Below are 23,038 nucleotides of genomic sequence, written 5' to 3'. Positions count from 1 at the left end.
CTGCAAAAGAAAAACAACAAAAGGGAGATAAGAAAGTAAGCTTGTTTTTGTGTGTGTGTGTGTGAATAGTCTTTTTTTTTTTTTTTAAATTATGTTGTAGTAGAGGGCATGGTATAGTTTTTCTCTAAGTTATGTAGAGTTGCTGGAAAGCTGATTTTCTAGGAAAGCTGTAATTTATCTTAGTAATGGCTTGTCTAGAAGAAAAAATCCTGAGGCTTCTTAAAAATATTTTAAAATTGAATCTCTAGTATAACAATAATTACACTTTGTCAGAGAGTAAGAAATTGTGCCTTGTAACAGAAAGGTTTTATTCCTTGAGCTTCCACTAAGGTTTGAGCAACTTTCTGAGACTGACTTTTTATGGTGGTTATAGTAAGGAAGAATTCTAAAGTGTGTTTCTAAACTTTGGCTTTGAGTAGCAACCTGTTTGTAAACTGAAATAAAGTTCAAATAACTCAGACTAATGAAGCAGACTATCCTGTCATCCCCTTCCCCTTGGGATTTATGTCTAACACTGTTGACTTGCACTCAGAGTCTGAGTAACAAGGCATGTAAATTATCTCTATGATTCTGTACAATAAAAATAGTCCCTAAGTGGTGAATATGTTCTATTGTTGGAGGATCATGTGCCAGTTAATCCTAAACTGACGTGAAACTGCAAAAGAAAAATCAAGAAGAAAAACCAGCTACGCTATAGTTGGTGAGAGATGAGTTGAAGGCAGGTGGGCAAGGAGCTGCGTTTTTCTGTGGTATATAAAAACCAGAAAGCAGCTGTTACCTCAGTGCTATGTGGTATGCAGAGAGCTTTCCTAGTTTTTCCTACAGTGTAGATGATATCAAGGACTAAAGATGAGTCCAGCCTGTCTTTCGCAAAAAAACAAGGTGTTATACACGTTATCTAGAATTGTTGAAGTTATGCCACTATCTAGGACAGAATTCAATAATAATGGTGCCAAAAAATATAAGAACAAGATTAAGTATAACTCCATAGTCACCAATTGAAATTGTGATACGGGTCAACAGACTGGATCATTGTGTGTGTGTATAAAATATATTTGTTAACACCTATCATTTTTGAAGCTTTGGTACTCTTGGTATTTTATTTTTTTAAACTTTTTTTTAAGTGGTTATTTAGATAGTGAAAGTCTCATTTTTCTTATAGTGTTGAAGGATAGGACTAGTTGTTGGATATTGGTTGATACGTTTTATTTTCTGGAAAGAAATACTTTTTTTTTCTATCGGAAATTTTAATTTTTTGATATATCCCAAAGGAATATGAATAAAATAAAAAAAAAATACAAGAATTCTCAAGTGAGTACTTCAGAAGTATATACCATCTTGAAAATAGAAAATGAAAAAAATAATTATTTTGGGTTGTTTTGAATTTAAAACACATGTTGAAATGCAGGTTTATGTTGAAACAATTTTAATCAGCTTAGTAGTATTAAATAATAAACATACAAAAACTCCTAAACATAGCAATTATTACTGAAAACATTGTATACAAGCAGCTGCTTGCCAGCTTGATCATAAGAACAGTTATGCCTTAAGGTACAAGAGGTAATTATAACAGAAAATACAATACGTTCTTAAAGGTCACCACAAAACTGAAAATACTTGTTCTGTAACCCCCATTTCAGAAGAAATTTAATTGTTATATTTCCTATTCAGTCTCATTTTCATTGGCTGGCACTCAAACCTGTAGCTCCAGGCTATTGTTTAGTTAAGTACAATCTGACTGAAAATTAGACTTTTAATTAGATGTGAAGATATTAGAACAAAAATAATATTTGTCCAAAGCACCCAGTTAGTAGTCAGTACTGGGCTAGGCTAGTAAGACTGTGTAAATGAAAAGCTTATCCTCTAACCAGGAGTTTCCAATACCTTATCACTCAAAAAATCTGAAAAACAGGAAGTTTACCATTGCATGTTTGTATTTGTACATGTGAAATGTACTGGATTTGTGTCCTTTCACCACAAGTGACACCTAACCAATAGGTAGGTGCTAGATTCCAGTATTAAACAAGATTTGAAATGGGATTGGGTATTGATGAGCTCTTGAGAAAAGTGTGAATTATGGCAGCGACAAAAATTTAGCAGCTAATGGAGAAAGGGATTTCATACGGACCCTGCACAGGCTTCCCATCTTCCTCTAGCACTTGGAACTATTCATATAACAGGGCAAGGATCAACTAGACAGATATGATCTGGAATCATTGCTCCTTTATAAACTCCTGGCAAATCAGTAAAGTTTTAAAAAATTCTGTACTTTTATTTTTTTTTCCTATACTTTGGTGTATAGAAAGCCTTGTTCAATGTGTATTAGTTTGGATGAAATAAGATAAACAATCTTCCATATTTTCCACGTGTAATGAAAGGCTAGGTATCTTCGTTCTAGTAGCTCTTAAATAATGAAAACCATTGTAAGGTAAATGTACATGAAGGCTCAAATTCTGTTAGGTATAAAACACATGAATACAAGTATACAACTGCCACACAGTCACAAAGGAGAAACAACCATGCGCTGTTGGAGTTTCTTTAGTCCTTTGTGAAGAGAGAATTGCTTGGCAGTAATTTCTCAAAAATTGCTAATTTTAATTCACAATTTAAGGTTTGCTATTTTAAATCTGTTTCAGAAAGTTCTGCATCTTATAGTATCAATTCTATCTGAGTATTGAAAAGCTTTTGCAATGATTTTTCTTGCTCACTCTGTTATTTTATCATAGTGGAGTGCTCTTCCGTGTCCCAAGCCTGAGCAATTGAACAGTTCTTGTCACGTTTTCATAGTAGTTCATACAATTCTTATGGTTGGTCAGCATAACAAATGGAGATGCAAACTGTGATGTTGAGTAGGGTCCCTGAAAAAAAATACTACCAAGTGCCTAAAGCAGTTAATTTATAAAGGAAAAGAGCTAAGAACTCCTAGCCTGTTAGCAATGAGTAAGCAGCAAGCCTGCAGTTAAAGAGCTAAGTCTAGGGATTGTTTTCTTTTGTTTGTTTATCTTCTGTAAATCATTTAAGTCACTGCTTTTCTTTGAAGTTCAGCTTCTTGTGGTGTCCTTCATTAAATTTATGTAGTAATATCTGTAAGTTGAGAGTCTGTGTTCTTAGGGTCTATGTTTCTAAAGGCAGAACATTGCATGAAAGCAGGAAATTTAACTGTTCTAGTCACTGGAATCTTGCATTGTTTTAAGTGTTTCCTTCTCTGATAAGATTTGCATGATAGTTTTAATAATGACTTTAATGAGAGGTCCATTCTTTGTACTCTGCCAAAAGATGTATTTAAAAACAAAATAGTCAATGTCATGAAAGACCTAAATATGCAATCTGACAGAGCAGAAACAATTGGATAAGCATAGAGAGGCAATAGAGGAACTTCAGATAGCTTAATAGATGTCATCAACCAGAGAAGCAGGCACTACAACAAATGTGGCATGGCATTTGTGATCCATCTAAACTAAAAGAGGGATTAAGAGATGGATCTGGCACAGTAGCATATTTGCAGCTGTAGGGAAAGTCATAAGCTCCTTAGTTTTTCCAGTTGTCCTCTTAAGAGCTAAGTCTGAGATACTGTTGGTATTAGCAAATTGATGTCACCCTAAGATAGCCTTGCTTGTTTCAAAATAGACTATAGGTGGATGAAATGATGTTCACCCCTGGAGATTCGTAAGTGTGTGCTGTCAAATTCAACTTTCCTATCTGCTTCATGCATATTTCTAATAGTGCCAGCATGTTTGTAGTTTCTACCTTGCTATACAGTGTGAGAAAATTCTGAAAGTGTGATGAAGGATCAAACTTCCAAGGCTTTGTGGTTTTAGGCACACAGCTATCCAAGTGTTTTAGAAGAATTTTTCATATATCCCTTTAGAAATGAAATAAATTAATTGAAATAAACTGGTGGCTTTGGGGATAGAGGACAGAAGAAAAAATGTAAGTATGTGAGCTACTTACATGTTGCTAGAAGCTGTTGATTGAAAATACTTGTTTCATTTTACAATGAAAAATGATGTTTCAGTATATTGCAAGTGTGGAATAATTGCAGATGAGTGTTACGCTGGAAGTTCTGAAATATTATCAATTGAAATCTATGCCTTATTGGTTATGACAATCTCATGGTTGTCAAAACGGCATCGTGAATTTTCAACTGTGTAAATATCCACATGGAATATACATGTTAAGGCCTAATTCCACCAATTTGCATGTTTCCTAAAAGAGGCCTAGGGATAAATTGCAGTTTGTGTTCCTGTTGGGAGGAGATTACTATGTCTTCAGCTCAATAAACACATTTAATTCTGCTTTTCAAGTCATACAGTGATATTCTACTGTGGACTACTATTCAGACTGTTGGACTGAACTACCATGGAGCCTCTAGGAGCCTTCCCAGTTGTGTTTATGTGGGACAGGTCATATAAACATGTCCTAATTACAAGTGGAAACATCTGTGGTTTGAAACTGGAAGTTTCACTTCATCAAACTGCAGTTTAATTTGCTATTTCTCCTCCATTACCAATGTTCTATTTCATTTGTTGCATCAACTTGGTAGCTCTGTGTGTAATTGTATTTAAACAGCATTGTTGCTTTGGGTCATCAGCGTTAGCTCAGAAATTGCTGAAGTGGTTGTAATGATTCTGTCATCGGTATCTTGCTATGTGGGCAATTGGTGTAGCATTAAGGAGTTTTCTTCCATCTTGTGATACATATGTTAATGATGAGATTCATGGATGGGTGGCACCATGAATAATCATTCAGGATGTTATCACAAGATATGTGATTACCACAGTATTCTTTCCAAAGAATTTCCTTTAACTTAGGATTTTTTTATGTTAATTTTCAATCTGAGGGCTTCATATTGAAGTTCAATGGGATTTTTAAGCTTCAGGTTTCAAAAGTTAACAACTTAGAAAGCTGAGAGTTTCTGGAGACCTTGTGTCTGGCTACAGACAGTTTACTTGAAACTGATTTGATATAACTATCAAATGTTACATAGCAGGAGCTTAAAATATTTTCTGACCTGAGTTTATTCCAGTTGGAAAGGAGAACTTGATTCATTTAGTCATAGATTCCTACGTAAGGTTTTGCACTCTTATTTATATGTGCTGTTGCCATTCAGGTGAAATTCCACACTGATGTGTGGAAAGTGACCTGGTTTACCTTTCTATAGAAAAGTTTACTAAGAATAGAATTAGCTTCTGGTGATATAGGAATAGAATTATCTTAGAAAAAATACAGTACTGTGGCAGAATGTGACAAGTTATGTCACAGAGTTGATTTCTGTTTTATTTGATAGCTTCAGAAATGTGCATTCGATATTAGGTCTTTGGGGCCCATCCACAGTTATGCTGTATTCACGCCGTTCAGGTAAGTCTAGTTACTTCAAGGTCCAGTATGTGTCTCTTGTTCACGATCCTAATAATGTGAAAAGGTTAACTTCCTTCAGGTTTCACAGACTACTCTGCAGTGGATTTTGTATGACAAGAATTCATGATAACCCAGTGACTGGTGGGTTGAACGATTACAAATCTTTCAGTTGCTTCTGTCAAGTGAGATATTGTAAGACAAGTTTTGTTTGCATGTGTATGTCAGTTTTGTCTTCTGCATATATTGGAAATAGTGTAAGGATTGCAATAGCCATGGTCTTAAAAAAGTTCACTTTATTTCAGTGCAATCTATTGGTAGTTGATGTCATGAAATACTAGCATTTATAGGACTTTAATGATATTGTACCAAAACCTAAAACCACACTGCTTTGTGCATGTATGTATTCTTATATTGAGCAGCACAGCTTGCATTGCAAGGCTAAAAGGACCAATTAAGTCTCCTATATTTCCAATGGTTTGAAAGAAAATGTGCAAAGTATTTTTTTCCAAAGTGAATCTGAATTAAAAGGAAAAGTAAGAAATGCTTAGCTTTAAAGGGCTAGTTTCTGCAGCGTCAGATTGTTCACTCTGGGGCAGGAGATGTCCCTTTCTGGCCTTGGAAAGAGCTCTTCCTGTATGTCTGGTGGGAGAACGTTTCCAGGCTGTCGCCTCATTCCTTTGCATCAGCCTGGTAACAGACCTGAAAGCACTTCCTCGGAGTCTGTGGGGCAGAACTTCAGTCTGAGTACCATCTGCAGGAGTTTGAGTACCATCATACAGGAGCTGTATGATAAGGAGTCATTTGGGGTTTATGCAAAGCCTCATAGACACCATTCCCTCATTTGAAAGAAGAGACAGATCAATCTCTTGTCTTTAGAGATCCATAGCATTTCACAAACAGTTGAAAGATGTTTTAAGGCATTAATAGTCTGCAGATGGGCATCTAGCCTGATGGGTAGGAATGGTCTACATAAAGAACATGGTGGCTAATAGGAAGTTGAAAATATATGGCTGTCCCCATTCTGCTTTCTTGAAGGCTTTGTTGTCCACAGAAATTTCTATCTGATTAGCAGCAATGCTTTCTGGCAATGGAAGACTCAAGAGGGGAGTGCACGTGTGTACTTGGCAGTGGAAGAATTGGAGTTTCCACTTGACAAACAGTGTGGCTGTGAAGGGGACCTTTGGGATGCTCTGTTGCTTGGTGTAACTGCTGATCTAAGGAGGTAGGAGGCTTCATATAACAATTACAAGACCTCCTGTCCCATCCGTTTCCAGTGTCTAAAAAGATTTCTGTATTAATTTTAAGAATTTCAAAGATTTTACTGCTTGACAGAGGGCAGCCTAGTTCTATTTCTTATTTTGGGTAAACATTGACCTTTCTGTTGGGTGGTAATATTTAGGTTTGGGTAATAACTAACTGCAAATCTGGGCATGAGTTTCCACTAGTATTTAACTGATTTAAACACTTGCCAGCTCTTTTGCTATTGTCCTACACTGGATTATAAATTCAGATGTCTCTTCCATTGAAAAACCTAAATCAAGCTAGCTGAGGCTCATGAAAGCATGTAATACTGAGTTGGGCTTTCCAGGCAGTTTGTTCTATAGTGAAACAATAAATCTTTTGTCCTATGATGTTAAATGGCAATTTAATTCTAAATTTGTGCAAATAACAATATTAAAGCTAGACATTTAACTGAAAACTTGTCCTATTGCAATTCAACACCCACGGTTACCCCCTAGATCTGTATATGATGAAGAGGATTCTTTACTACAAAAAGCTAAAACACTGAGGAGAGTACACTTAGATTTAACAGGCAGAACTCTCTAGGACACTGATATTGTTAGATGAGTGAACCAAAAATAGGACTGGAAGAGCTGACGCACACAAATGCTGAGGTCAGAATGAAAGCTGTTTTATCTGAAGATGGCATAAAGCTGAAGGAACTGAGACTTTACCTCCGGCAGTTTTTTTGAAGCTGTGGTTGCTGCCTTATGTTGCTGTAGCTGTTATTTTTTCATTTTCAGGTTGCTGTTTGTGGTGTTCTATGGAAAAAAAGAGTTCAGCCTCTAGATGTGCACGTAATCCAGAAGAATTGTTCTCATGTACTTTCTTACGTAACACCTCTGTATTTAATCTCCCCAAAGAATGAACTGTTCGGTCTAAGACCACAGATACATTTTGCTAGGATTTTTTAGATAAATGCATTGTCTTGGAGAGTGAATTCTAAATTTTACCTCTTTTCATCATGGTAACTTTCTTAATAGTAGATTTTTCTGGAAAGCGGTAGCATTTCAGGGGATGAGAAGAACTTTGAGCAATATGATACAGTGCCTTTGAGATCCTTTTAAACAAACCCTATGTTAATTGCAGTGCTGAAATGAGAATTTTCTTTGGAAGGCTTTCTACCCTTTTGAAGAGTAACATTTTTAGGCTATGTTTTGGACTGTTGTGAATGGATAGTGGTGGGGTTGGTAAGGCTGCAGTTCTTGCTTCTGTACACATAGGAACAGTGAGATACAGAAACCATAATTTGCTCAGACAGATAGCACTTCTATTTAGTGTTTTGTATCTGTTGGTATAAACTATCTGCAGGTTGTCTAGTAGCCATTTTATTGGGCTGTTTTTGAGGTTATTTCAGAGAGGAAATCTCTTTGGGGGGGTGGGGGGGGAAATTACCAGTCTTTCCATTTTTGCATGTGGGAAATATGATGGAATGTTCTTGGTAAAGATACAAATGGCCAGCAACTAGAAGGAATAAGATAGGCAGGAAGCAAAGTTCTTTTAAGGTAAGAAAGGAGAAGGGAAAAATAAAATGAACAAATATATGAAGCTGGACTTTACACTTGAAAATGTTTAAAGTCAATAGCCTAGGGGAATTGAGAGGAAAGATTGGCAACGAGCAACAGGTTATTTTTCTGGACATCATTTGTTCAGATCTCTTAGGCCTTATTAAATTTAAACAAAGAGAATGTATTCTCTCTTTAGCAGATTAAAAAAAACCACTATAAACCTGAATTTGTTTTATCAATAGTATTGTGAATGAGCACCTGGGATGCTATTAAATTCGTAGGTAACCTCAGTTCTGTCTCTTTCATTCACCAAGTAATGAATTACTTTCATTTAAGATTAGAAGTCTTGCTGCAGAGGGAAAACCAGCTTTGATACCGCCATGAAAAGGCACTTCTATACCTAAAGATGAGCTGTCTATAAATAGATAGCAGTGATGTTACTGCAGTTGAGGAAACCTCATTCCATTAAAAACATCAGTAAGCCAAAGTAAGGCTTAATAATTAATGAATATGATTTAAGCCCATTTTAAACTGATGACAATTTGTAATGGCCCTGTAATATTTATAAGAAACTCTTACCTCCCGTAATTCTAATGAATGAATTTTCCTGACCCTTACTGAAAGTTACACCTGTAAAATAGGATTTCAGCTTACTACTAAAGGGTCTTTCGTTCAGAACCACAATTTCCTTACATTATTTTCGTAATGTCCTCAGGTTCTGTAGACTTTCCTGTTTTGTTTGACTTACTGTATTTCTTTTAAGTTACTGTTAGCTAACACCTGACTAATTTAGAGGGTCTAAAAATCCCATACACAAAATTCGTTTGGCTTAATGAATAATAATATAATAATATAATGAAAAAGAATGAATGTTATATTCATGTTTTTCACTCAAAGTCTAGATTGTATCAAAAGAACGTGCAAAGTGACAAAACGATTCACAGAAGACTTTTGTTCTGTGGCAGATAGCAAAATTTTCTAACTATCCTTGCTGTTAAGGCCACAGTATTAGGGGCTTTAACAGAATCCAGGTGTAAATGAGTTTGATTTTAGTCCTACGTGCTATAACATCTCTCTGTGGTTTAGACTGTTTGGCAGAGATGGTTTATTACTTTCAGAGGTAGTAGAGTCAGTGTGGCTATATGAAGAACACAGGGGTGCTTAGAGCTCCTGCCCTGTTCTGACATGGAGTTAACGTTAGGTCTGGGAAGTGCTCCTAGCTCTTGCAGTGTAGATCTAGCCACACCAGAATTAACAGAAATTGGTTGTCTTACTTCAATAAATTATTTTCCCTTAAAAAGCTCCACACTGAATAGTAGAAAGATCATGTGGATAAAATTTCAAAATAGATTCAGTCCACCATGTTCAACATATTCTGTGAGTGCTGGTATATGTTAAAAGTCTATCATGAGCTGGACGAGGCATGGGATGGGAATTTTTGAGGAATACATTTACTGGGATGGTAATTAGCTCCTGACATTTGTCTTTGCTTCCAGCTCGTTTCCAGGCTATGTGTATTCCTTGAGGAGCCATGATGGAGAAACAAAGTAGTGTTACTGATATGCAAGTACATGGTGCCCGTTCTTGTCACAGGGCATCCTGAGGCATGACAGTCTTTTTTTTTTTTTTCCAACCCTGCCTCTCCTGTTAACAGATTGATTATGTGAGTGCCAGGTTCCCCAGCTAACAACTTAGGATCTTTACAGATTCACTGAAGAAAAAGCAGTTTGTTGTTATTTCATACTGAATAAGGATCTGTGTGTGATGGATAGGGAGTGTTCTGAATATCTGATGCTCTAGGCTATATAGATGCTTAAGTCAGAGCTGTGTGCTAGCCAGTTCCAGCCATTAGGGACCTGTAGTGAATGCCTGCCTCTGAAGGCAGGTGTGCAGTTAAGAAAGTGGTTATGTTTTTATAATCATTATACTCATTCAGGAGGGGACCTGAGTTCTCGGCCACTGTTATTCTGAGACTATTCATGCTCAGAGCTCTTGCAGCCCAGGAATATTCCAATGTATTTCAATGGCTATTGTACAACCAAGGTTGGTCCCTTTATCTGAAATGAGACTATTAAAAAAATGCAGGGTGATGGGGCTGTTTTTGCATCATAATTTGTAATTCCAGTGCTCTTAATGTATTTTAACTGATAACCAGGTTACATAAATGCAGTCCCTGTCCTGTTTTGAGGATAAGAATCTAGGGTCCATATTTCTGGGGGGACTGGAAACATATGATTTAATTCGTCTTGACTTTAAAGAATATCTGGGGTGAAACTTACTGTATTAGAAACTAAGTCCATTACATCAGTGAAGACAAAGGACTTTAAGGTTCAATCCATGAGCTGTCTGTTTTCTCTGCTGACTTTCAGCCTATCTTACAAGCATGTCCCCAGAGCTGGATATTAAGCAACTTGGAAGAATTTCATGATAATCTTAGGAAAAGGTAGCAAAGCATTTTGAAGTCTAGAAATCACCTAGTGAAATTTCATAGTGAAATATTTCTAAAATTTTTGGCTAAAGGAAGCTTTCAGTAATTCCTCTTAAACATTACATTCTGTATTGGGGTAATTGCTTCTGGGAGGTTAATTGTTATGAACCTTGAACTGAATTGAAAATTGGTGATATGGGAGATTTAAGCAAGGAAATGGAAAACACTAGTCAGGAAGATAGGAATCGTAAGTTGAGCTGTGCAAAACGTTCACAAAATGGGAAACAGCATAGTACTCCATCGGATATTGTTACAGTCTTGAAATACAGCCCAGGTTTGCTTTTAATCAATAACCAGACAAATTCAGCACATCTTTTAAATGAAAGAAAGCTGGTCAACATTTGCAAAAGTGCTAGTCACTGTGGGTTTGAGTGTTAGACATGATCTAAAGTTTTTTAAAGAAAAAAAAAAAAAAAACAGGAAGCAAAGTAACTGGAGGATAAAGTTCAAAGAGTCCAAACCAACTGAGACCAAAACAGAAGCAAATGTCTGCATAAACCTCAACAATATGAAACTGTGCTGTTTTTAATGGTTTCATTCCTAGCAGATGTTTGAGATGAGCTGACCTTTTGCCAGGAATGTCATTATCACCTATTGTATTATACAGATAATACCAGGCATTTGTCAATTTCTTTTTGCACACTTTTCAGACTATATTTTAGATGTTGCAATATCTGATTTCTTCAGTCTGTTTCCATTTTCCATTGCAACTGAGTATATAGAAATGCCATCAATAAGTAATTGGTGAGTTTGGGAGGGATAGAGATTTCTTATTAAATTCATTAAAATTAAATTATTCCAAAATAGTCTAAAAAATGGTTCTAAAAAGTTCCAGGTTAAATATTTCAAGAAGCAAAGCTTAACTATAGATAAGGAATTTTTCTGGTCTTTTTTTCTTTTTTTCTTTTTTTTTTTTTTTGACAGGAAATAGGAATGTTGTGAGACTTATTTTAGTATTATGTCCAGATCACTGTGTACAGAAAATCTCAGAGTTGAGGCTATTTAAGGACTTAATCCTTTGCCAAAATCATTTTTTTTTACTAATGTTTCTAGCAATTGTTGGATTAAAATTTAAGGCCTAAATTCCATTTTTAAAGTAGGTTTTCCTTAAGATTTGTTAGAAAACTAAGGTTTGTGGTAGGAACTGATTTAGAGAATCACCTGAGTGGTTGGTGCCTGCTTCCAAACTATTTTGAAAGTGTTTTGCTTATACAAGAAGTAATCTTAAGTTGTTCTTTTTTGTTTTTATTGTCTTTAAAAAAGGAAGGAAAAAAAAGGGGGGGGGGGGGGCAGGGGACCTGCTCCCCCAAACAAACAAACAAAACACCTTTTTAGATTTCAAGGAAGTAACTTCCCGAATGAATCATGGTCTGCTTTTAAAAAATCAAGGCTCTGGTTCCATAATGTCATGAAAATTATTCTATAGATGCTAGACACAAAGGCTGAATTCTTGCTCTTGTCATCTTTAGCATTGCCATCTACATCACTGTGAAGAAAATGAGCAAATGGATATAACACAGGCTATGAAGGGCCTGTGCTGCAGATCTTTTCTGGAAATATTCAAAACTCTGCTGGACACAGTCCTGGACAACCTGCTCTAGCTGACTGTACTTGAGCAGAGAGGTTGGACTAGATGGCCTCTAGAGGTCCCTTCCAACCTAAATGATCCCATGGTTCTTAATTAGCCTTATCCCAGAGTCTTAAATTTGCTTTTCATATTCCTTTGATGTGCCAGTACAAATTAAAACACTGCCTGGAATCATGAAAAGAGAGTGTTAACATATTAAGAGAAACAAAAGCTAAGAAGTCTTCGAATGAATGTGTCATGTTAGAAACAGAGGAGTATTAAAAGATGATTTGACTCCCTTACCTCACCTTGTTAATGCAAAACTAGGGGAGGGAATGAGGTGTTACAAGTGTGATACCAGTAAATTCTACTGGTGATTTGTATTATAAATCTTCTGCTATAAATCACAGGGTACTTGTACCAATAATTCTATCTAAGGCATGCAGTATATACTGAAAACATTAGTCATGTTAACAGGGCACTCTAATACTGACAATAAGTAATTCATCCATGACTCTAAGAGAATGTATGAGAAATATTTTAATTATTTTGGTATAGATTGTGAGAATTGAGTTTGAATTTCTATTTTTGTATCAAAACCCCAAAGTACTAAGCTAGTTGAAGTTCTATCAATGAGACAAAGGTTTCTCACGCTTTTCTTGTTGTAGCTGAAAGCAGTATGAGCAAAAGATGCTAGATTCTGGTATTGGAGATCTGGATATTCAGTTCCTGCAGGTAGTTAATACACCTAAAATATGATTACATTTGAGCAAGATATCTCACTCCTCATCTTCCACAGTCCTTACCTGGGCAGCTTCTGAAGTACGTAGCTCCCGAAGTACATCTTATTTTATCCTTAGTTCTGTGCAGATCTAAAAATATGTTTTATATAAAGGGTAGGTACTTAGTAGATATATGGATCCGAAGTTCCTCAAGATACATTTGAGAGTAGTTCTATAGCTGCGTATGAAGAGAAACTGTTGACAATAATCAGAGCTGAGTGTTAGCAAGAAATAAAAAGTTTGAATAGCTGGAAGAACATGCAAAAGAAGAAAGCTGAGGTAGACATTACCGCAAATTTTTCATCTATGAAACTAAAATTTTCTTAAACTTTTTTTTTTAATAAGCATTTAAATTTGTGTTAATTATTAAAAGCTGCAGATTCAACTGGTAAGCTAGAAGGGGATTTAACATATTTCCAAAAAAAAACCACACACATGCATTTCAGCACTCTGGACAGGGATTTGATTCTGACTCCATTGATGTACATTGGCAGAACACTGTAGTATCAGGTTCAGGCCCTCTTGCATGTAAAGATGACTACATTTATCATTTGATGCTACCAAGGACAAGAAGATTCCAGACATCGTTTTCATGACAGAAATGAGAAATTTTCTTAAGTGTTACTAAATAATTTCGGCTTCTTCTCAGGGCTGCCTACATCACTGTGTGATGGTTAGATTGTGCTAGCTGTCTTGTAGAAGCTAGCTAGGATGAACTATGTGAGTATGGAAAAATTATAGCTGTAAATTACCCTGGAGTCTGGGTCAAGTGCTTGATAATGCACAGAAACACAAAGCGTAGCTCTAAACTGTTGAGTAGGTTTACTTTCTAAACTTAGAAGAATAATATTTGGAAATGTTTCATGCCACTAAAGTTGTTCTTTAGTATGCTCATGATGGAAGGGAGGAGGAAGTGGGAGGGAGAGAGGTAAGAATGATGTGGAGCATGAGCTTTTAAGAGTGATTCAGGAAGTCTCTGTCTGCTCTTTGATAGATTTTTGGCTGTGACCTACACCCAAAAAAAAAAAAAGAGAAGAGGTGGTAGTGAGGAAACACTAAAAACTCTCAAAGGTCAAAAAGGGAAATTGCAAGGGGAAGTATTTTGGTTGGTTTCTTCTGGTAACGGGCCTGAAATCAGTAGGAGTTTTTCTGTTAATTTCTGTGAGAGTGGGACTATGTCCTAAAGGACTCCTACAAGCACGTTTTAAAACATTTGTGTTGAATGGTAAAAACAAGATATAATACTCTACAAATAGTAACTGTCGACTCAGAAGAAGGAATATATCCTAGCGAGACATCTCATACCATGTGTGAAGCTGCCTATTTCTGGCAATTTTGTCATCACACTCAGACAAATGGTGGTAATAGCCAAATGTAAGAATAATGACTAATACAAAATCTAAAGTGAGCATCCTCTAGTTCTTCCATATGGCTACGAACAGGATTAGATTCTTTCCAGAAATCTCCAAACTATGTTAAAATTTCTGTGAGTTATGGTGAAGTACAAAACGTTGAGTTGTACTATACAAAAAAAAAAAACAAAACAAAACCAAAAAAAAACAAAAAAAAAACCTGCTAAAAGCTTATGTAGAGAATCACATTTCTTTCATTTAAAAAAAATTAACCGAATTCAGGAAATCTAATCAAATATAATTAGGTGAAATAAATGAGTAGTGCAAAGCTTTGATTAATTTTTAATCTAAAATACATGAATTGAAGAATTTTTGAGAATTGGGGTTCTGTAGAATTCCATGGTACAGGAAGAAGTCACAACTTCGGTGATTGACATCCTGATAAAATTTAAGCCAACTGCACAAGAGAGATGGATAGTGTGCAAGTTCCTTAATTTAAAGGAACTTCTTTCTTTGAAATCTCATTTTTATTGCACTCATAGAAAGCACATGTGATCTGTGAAGTCCCACAGAAGTGATAGGCAGCTGCGAGGATATCAGACAATACCATCATTGCATGCACTGTGCATATATACACTTCATTAGGAACTGCATAGGCCAATGTCACCATGCAGATCTTTGGTCACACGCAGTACATCCATTTTTGTATTTTACAGCAGGATTGTCAAGGTGAGACAGATCTGAAGTACATGGCTAAGGAAGAAGGACCTTGCACAGTTACGTACAGTTTCTTATCCTGGAATAAATGGAGGGCTTAAAAATACTAATCTGTTGATCTGAAAACAACGTGCAGCACTAAGTAGTTTTACCAGTGTAGTAATTTAATTTCAGGAAACGGCTTTAATGGCTGTGGAGTAACTAGTAAAGAGTAGTTGCTTAAGGTTTTTTTGTTTTTTTTTTTTCCTTCTTTTAAACTCTAAGATTACATGTTGGCACTTTTGCAAGATTTGTTTAGGTAACATGCTGTCAAATATTTATAGTACATCATAAAGGCTTATAGCGGAAAATGTTAAATTGGAATTTATTTTTGACTGGCACTGAGGTGTTTTGTTGTAAGAGAATGTCAGGCAAATAGAAGGAAAGGTCAAAGGGAGATCTTTCTTTTTAATAGGTAAAGAAAAGTAAATATCTTAGTAAATCTTAATAGACTTACGGAACTCTCTGATGTTTCTGAAGTTAAGCCATTCTAGGAAAGCCCTAAGGATATAGCATTTTTATGGTTTCCAGTAGCAGTCCTCACAGCTGCTAATCACGTAGTTTGTATGTTATCTGAATCTGCTGATATTATCCCACTAGCATTTACTACAGACTCTTAGATAAGAGATGTAGAAGTGTATAGGCTAACCCAGGGGTCAGAGAAGACACTTTCTCTCACCTTTTACCTCCCAGCCCTTGTACATAAACTAATACCTAGCCTTACTGTCTTGGTGACAATGCTAGTGTGTGTGTGATCTTTGCTAGTATTGTACTAGTAGAGAACAGCACTAGGAGAAATAGGTATAGAAAAAAACTGCCGTGTAAATGTGTTCCACTGCACGTCAATTAAAAGAACACAGTCATCAATGAGGAGGTAAGAGCTCTGTGCACTGGCTGTTCTCACTCACTGAGAAACAATGCTCCTTTGGGCCCATGTACCTGAGGCTTTAGTTCTTGTGACCTAAATTTTGCACTTCATCCTGCAGATTCTTAGATTTGCAGCTATGTGTTCCTTTGTGACCTTGCTTGCGTCCTTTTTGCACTCTAGTACCCCCTTCATCTTCACTGAAATTGTTCATAACATGCAACAGTTGCCTGCCTTTCCCCTACAAAAAGCAATATGTACAATGATTCTCATTGTCAGTAGTCTAACCTTAAATCAAAACTGAATAATTGTTCAGGTTAATATGGTTACATGTATGTCATTTTACTTGGAAAATTCACTTTGTCATGCATACAACCTTAAATAATACAGACTTCTTATTTTGTCTGTTTGAGGAAGCACTGCTTCTAGGCATGGTAGGGGTACCTCTCAGGTTGGCAAAGAAAGACACCTTAAGGGCACAATATAATTAGGCTATAAAGATTTCTAGGGAAGTATGTAACCTGTTCGATAGCAGCTGCAGTATCTCTTTGAGTTATGCTGCACAAAGCAGCTTGAAATAAAATTATTTTCATTTGTATATTCTATAGAGAATTTCTTAGATGAAGAATTAAAAGTAGTGAAAAATCCCTTCTCTAGGTGCAGTAACAAAACTTGCCTGTCGTAACTGCTCACTCCCATTTCCTTGGATCAGACCACTTTTATGAACTTATGATTATAAATGGGATACTCAAATTGGCCTGATTTAAGAGACACAAAGGAGTAGTTTGGACTTCCCCAAGTGAAGGGCACATTTAACTGAGAAACAAAAGGAAGTTTGTAGTTACAAAGGTGTGTGAGAATGGCTGTTCCCAGTGTGATCTGATGAGTCAGATAGGTAGCTTTCTATTTAACTGGTGAAGACACTAAAGCGTCTCTTCACCTTTCTAGGTGAAGACCAATATGTTTTGCAGAGTTTCAGAGACGTTCTAACTTGTTTGCGTTTTACCCTTATCATTGGTGCTTTCTTTTTGGAAGTTTTTCTGTGAACCATTACTAGCTAGAAAAGTATAAGGAAAAAATAAAGCCAAGCACCTTTATATTATGCTTTAGCTAACTTTAAAACTTTTTGTACTCAGTATGTCTCAACTCCATTTTAAAGTAATCGTGAATAATTCCAGCCCTGTTATGGTCTATCTGTTTAATTTTTTAACGTTGACAGCATGTGATTGTCTATAAATTAAGTTTATAGGATATTTGTAGCTTTAGAGGGCGTTTTGCTTCAGTATTCTATCTCTATAAAATACAAATAAAAGTACGCTACTGTAAATCTCTTAAAATATAAAAATAAAAGATTGTTATAAACTTTATTAGGGATATAAGAAAGTAATTTAAAATTGTTCTCTGGAGATGTATATTTTCCAATCTATTGAAAATTTGTAGAAGTACCTAGAGAGAAGGACGTGCATGAGAATAAAGAGATGAGGGCTCTTTTTGTAACAGGAGGCCACAACAGCTGGCTAAAGGAAATTAATTACCTCAGTTCAACCCTGGGGAGGAGAAATGTTCATCCTTATTTTGCTGATAAAAAAGAAGAAATAGAGATGACATTCTACCAAATAGGTGGGAACAGAGGAAGAAACAGTAGTAAAGTTAGCATGGTACAGAGACCTGAGTTTAGTTGGAAGATGAGAACAGCCATGGTCCTAATGTTGCAGTTGTCCTGGTGCTTTACCTCATTTATCAGGCTTGCCAGGTTTTGGCAAAATGCGCATACTATGGCTACACGCTGTGTGCAGTTGGGCTGGTACTGTGCTGCACTGTTCGCGTTGATCTCTAGTTCACAGTGTGGAAACAATCTGCTTGCAAGACAGTTCATTTGGTCAAGCAGGGAACGGAAGTGCTCTGCTAGTCTTTACTCATCCTGTTAAATAAAGTATGTGGAATATGTAGATTGCATAGTAACAAAGCAAATTGTTATACATTAGGTTGCCCATTAGTGAGAGAAATGAGTATGTCACATTTTTCAGATGTTTGGCTGTATGAATGACTGAATTGTGCTTGTCCAAAGGAATGTCCAAATGGTGTCTTTCCAAGATATGATTTGTAAGCTGGTAGAATGCAGGATGAGCTACAAGAAGAAAGCATTTTAATTCGTGTAAGTAAATGTCTAAATCTATAACTTTTCAGGCAGAAAGAAAGGGAATAAATATAGGATATTAATTACATTAATTCATAAATACCAGCCACTGTTTTTGTATTCATGTCTCTTTTTCTCTTACATCTCCTTTTATAACATTGTGGGTACAGCTTCTTTGGTACATAAATAGTTGTAAACTTTATAACCATTTAAGTTTAATCTTAGTGCTCAGAGCTCCTGTTTAAATAACTGGCAAACCAGTCAAGATTCAGACAAAGGTGTCATCATCTCTAAAGAGCTAAGCAAGACCTGTTGAACTAGCAAAATAAAATTAGAAGAAGAAAAAAAGGAAAAAAAAATGTTTCAAATTTTATCTAATTCTAATCTCTATCAGCCTCAGGAGTTCAGAATTCTGCTATACCATGTTAGTGTTCTTCCAGCAGAAAGTTCTAGTGTTCTGGTATATGGAAACCAATACTTCCAATTCCAGTTTGTTCTTGAGTAAGATGATAAATGTATATGCTGATTAATTTTCTGGGCTGGTTGTCTTCCTCTGCCTTTGTCGTATGTATCACTTACTAGTAATCTATTTTCTTTAACCTTTGTACACCAGTTCTTATGGTATGTGAATTCATTTGTTTGTTTTATGCCCTTCATTTGTAATGCTACCCAATATTTATGTTCTGTGATGGAACACAATCCTGAAAGGTGCCTGATTGCTCCTAATTTTTGCTGTTTGCTGAGCACTTCAGCAGAACCTTCCCTCAGCTCTCCTGAGGGACTGAATGAAAAGAGTAAGGAAGGCTAGCAGGTTACATTGCATGCCAGGAATCGACATGTTGCTTAGTTTTCTTGTTTCTACATGACAGAAAATTCTCCAAGTACTTTTCTTATGATAAGTGAACATACTCATCATAGCTTACTTATGCCTGTTAAGTCTTTGTGTGAAATATTTCATGAGGAAGTATGTAAATATTTTGACGGGTTGTGCCTTTATTTTCGGAGTGCATTGCAGATGACACATGAATGTATCAGGATGAAGCTGTGGCAGCAGAGGCATGTAAGAGATTGTTAATGTTTTAAAAATTATTTTTTTTTCCTTAATGGAGCCTGCATAGCAAATGTTTTTATTTTTTTTTATTTTTTTTTCAAGAAAAAAAGTAAAAACACCATTACTCAAATGGACTAGAGTAGAGGAGCGCATGCCTAGCATAGGCATATTAAGGCTAACAGGACCATGGTAGAGATATTTTTTTATTTTTTAAAGAAGTTATTTATAACATAAGGAGAGACATACACGGTAACAACTTGTTTTCAAATCTGAAGGGACGGTCTGTGCTTTTATTTCTCCTTCTGGGCAGCGGATGTGTTTTACTTAAATCACGAAAGCTGACAAATATGAGAAACATGCTGAGGGAGAAAGGTATGTATGGGACTGCATACTTTTTAACTAAGTTTCTTACAAAGGCAAACACGATTTAGTCACATTAAATGTTTTTGTAAATGTAAAGTAGTATACAAAGACATGTAAGTGGCAAAGTAGCAGGTAGTAAGCACATGTGAGCGTGTTTAAAGATTTTACATGTCCACAAGTCAGGTCTCATGCAATTGATTACAAAAACTATAAAGGAATTGAAAGTACTTTAGCTTCATTATAATGATAGATATTAGCTATGAAATCTTGGAACTTTAAGTGGAAGTTCAATATATTGCAATGCAATGTTTGCTCAGAGTTGCATGTCTAGTAACTATGGAAATCATTCCTGAAGAGGAAGTTAGATCCTTTCTCGTCTGTCAGTTGTAGATTCAGATTTACCGTGTTACATTTTGTTCCACGAGCTATGAATGCTTAACCCAGAGAAGCATCGTGAAATCCTTAGATTTTTTTTAATGTATATTTCTCTTAGCGTTGGCATTAGAACTTTCAAGTATAGGAAACGTCTCAGTTCTCGTGTTTAGCTGGCCTGCTTTTTAAAAATTTGAAGCTTATTTTTAATGTCATTATATCTACAGTTGGCTTCATATATTTGATTCACACCAGGGGGTAGGGGAACAGAACAAAACTACAGCGCTACCAAATCTTTTTGTATACTTTTTTTTTTTGTGATAATATAATCATCCCAATACCTTTTTGGGTCTGGAATGAATTGATTTAACTTTTAAGGTAATGCAGCTTGTAATTTGCTAGACTTTGGGTTATTTTTGTAACTTCCTTCTGAACCCTTCTCAGTTTGTCAGAAACCCTTCTGAATCATGGAGAAATGAATCAGTAGAAGTCTCACTAATGGCAGATGTTGCCATTAAATCATTTCCCTACTCCTACTTGATGTTTCCTAGATTTTACGTCCAAGGTCCATGTTAGCCCACCGACAGGAGTGCAGTGAGAATGTGTTTATTTCAATTGTATTATTTACATTATTCCTGAACTTCTTGTTAGTATTTTTTCCTCCCATCTCTTAGACTTGGAAAAGGAGTAGGCCATTCAAATAAAACATGCTTAGTAACTTAGGAGAACACTTAAACATGTGCTTAGTTTTCTGTAGACAAAAAAGAGATTTGTACATACCATCAAACTCCATGCCTAAATATTTTTCTGAATACATCATAACTGCCAGGCTGAATTTTCAGATCAACTGATTAGTATTTCTTCATAATATTTGCATTGTGACATAGCAGTGAATTATTAATAAGGGAATTAAGTAAAAATTACAGTAATTCAATTCCCCTCCATCCCATCCCCCAAATATTCATATGAATCTTACAATACCATTTTGAGTTGTCTGCATTTAAAACCTTGTCCTTGTTTAACTTTCTTACATACAGGAAGCGTTAGCTGTCTGGCAAAATTTTACTGCAGAAGCGGCAAACAACATTTGTCTCTGCAGCAAACAGTATGTGACGCTTCATCTAAAATTCGTTTCATATACTATCAGGCAAATTTGCACACCATATTATTCAGCATGACCTCAGTGAAGCTTCATTACGTTAGTTCTCAAATTTTGTTGTAGCCTTTTTGTTGTGTTTGCATATGCATCTGTAAAATAACACATGCTCATAAATGTGTTTTTCTCTATTTTGAGAAATAATACAGGAATGCTTTTGTTTGCAGAGGTCTGACTTCTTCACTGATATTTGAATACTTAAGGGTATTCAAAACTCTTTTATTTAGTCCATCCTGGCCTAAGGAAAAGACTTGCTACTGTTGTGGTCTCTTCTCTATGTAGAACTGCATCAGCTGTTCTGGAAATTGTAAGGTGTTTTTTTTTTTTTTTTTTAATTTGCTTAGAATACTGTGTGAACTTCAGCTCTTATTTTTACTGAATAGAGGAACAGAACGAGGTTGTAAGCAAAATTTGACACTGTGAGAGCTCTGTGTGCAGCTTCAGCCAGGGGAAAAGGCCAGGATTTTCTGCTTTAAACAAACAAACAAACAAAAAGTATTAGAAAAAATAATCCCCCAACCTAAATCCTGATGTGTAAGAAAGAAATACTGAAGTATTTCATGTCATGCATCCTCATTATGAACACAGAGGTGTCTTTTACAAAATGTCAGAGGTCCACAATTGTATCACACCAGAGAAATAACAAATGTCTTTATTACAAGGCTTTATTAGCGTGTAATAAGGAAATCATTGTTTTTTCCCCCTCCCATTAAATCGCCTTGTTTACCTTTTCTTTCCTTTGCAGCTTTTTGTTCCTTTTATCAGTTACATCTGTACTGCATTCAGCTACTTGACCTATTGATCAGCTTTGCTTAGTGCTTAATAACCTCTAATAAACTTTCTTTCATGTTCTAAGTTTCTCAGCTGCAACACCTTTTTTCTTTACTGTTTATTTGAAATGGGTGAATATGTGATGAAGGTACCAAGCTTCCTTTCTCTTTCAATGGGATCCGTTCTGTAGACAACAATTCATTATCTCCTTTGAATTTTTTTTTTTATCAGAAAATGTAAATTTGCTACACTGAAGGCATCTTTTTCACAGTGAATTTACTCTTTATAGACCACTTTCTTTCCCCCTTTTTTCCCGTGTACCAAACATGTTCTGGAATTAGACGCAAAGGAAGAAAAATAATAGCATGCTTTCTAAGTATAATTTAAGATGCATGGAAGATGCATGATCTTGGCAAAATGAATCGGACTGTGAATACACAATTTTTTTTCTTTTTGTAATGAGCATCTATTTCAGCTCTTCGTGGTTTAGGAGACAGTTTTCTCTTTCTTTTGAAGATGCCAAGCAAGCACCCTGAAGTTCACGCATATTCAAATTAGATGCTTTTAAATTCTTTTCATTTTCTTGTAGAAGTGATTACTTTGTGTTTTTATTATTTTATAATGTACTATTTTTGAATTTCTTTGCAACATTCATTTAAAAAAATGAGGCAATGAGTGATTTGAATGATATGTAGAAAATACTTCAGTGAGCCAATTTTTTTTTCTTAATGTAAGCTGAAGTTTCCTGTGTGGAAACAGAAGCTTTTTGGTTTTCCACGGCCGTTGTTGCAAAATGTATGTGGTGTGTGTGTGTGTATTTCTGGGATAGACTAAGTAACACTGAGATGCTACTTTAGAGCACAAATAAATAGGAATGTGCTTATGGTGACTGAAATGAGTAAAAATACAAAAAGCTAAAGGAACTATTAGTAATTGCCTATATGAGGATCGTATAAACAGCAAAAAAAGCTAGGTGGCAGTCTTTTCTCTGTTGTTTCGCAGCTGTTTTATTCAATTCTGGGTTAAGCTAGAGGTTATATACACTAATTAATCGTTCTGTTGAAATATTTCTAGTAATTAGAGAATTCTCCATTGTGTTTAGAGTTTCTTACATAGCAATACTAATGATTAAAAATGTCAATTTTATATTTGTTTAGTTCAATGTTCCAGTTACTAGTGCTTGTTAGAAGAGATTGAAGAACTTCCTTTTATTATATTACTAATCCCCACG

The 23,038-nt window shown here is 35.7% G+C and overlaps 1 protein-coding gene across 1 annotated transcript in view; it reads left to right on the top strand.

Moving 5' to 3' along the window:
- LOC310900663 (uncharacterized protein) overlaps positions 1-23,038 on the top strand; it is a 252,722-nt gene that overhangs the window by 65,975 nt on the left and 163,709 nt on the right. The window lies entirely within an intron of this gene.

This window comes from Anser anser (genome assembly GCF_964211835.1).
Source record: "Anser anser genome assembly, chromosome: 5".
Taxonomy (NCBI): domain Eukaryota; kingdom Metazoa; phylum Chordata; class Aves; order Anseriformes; family Anatidae; genus Anser; species Anser anser.
The sequence above is the reverse complement of the archived record's forward strand: the minus strand, read 5'-3'. Positions and strand labels throughout refer to the sequence as shown.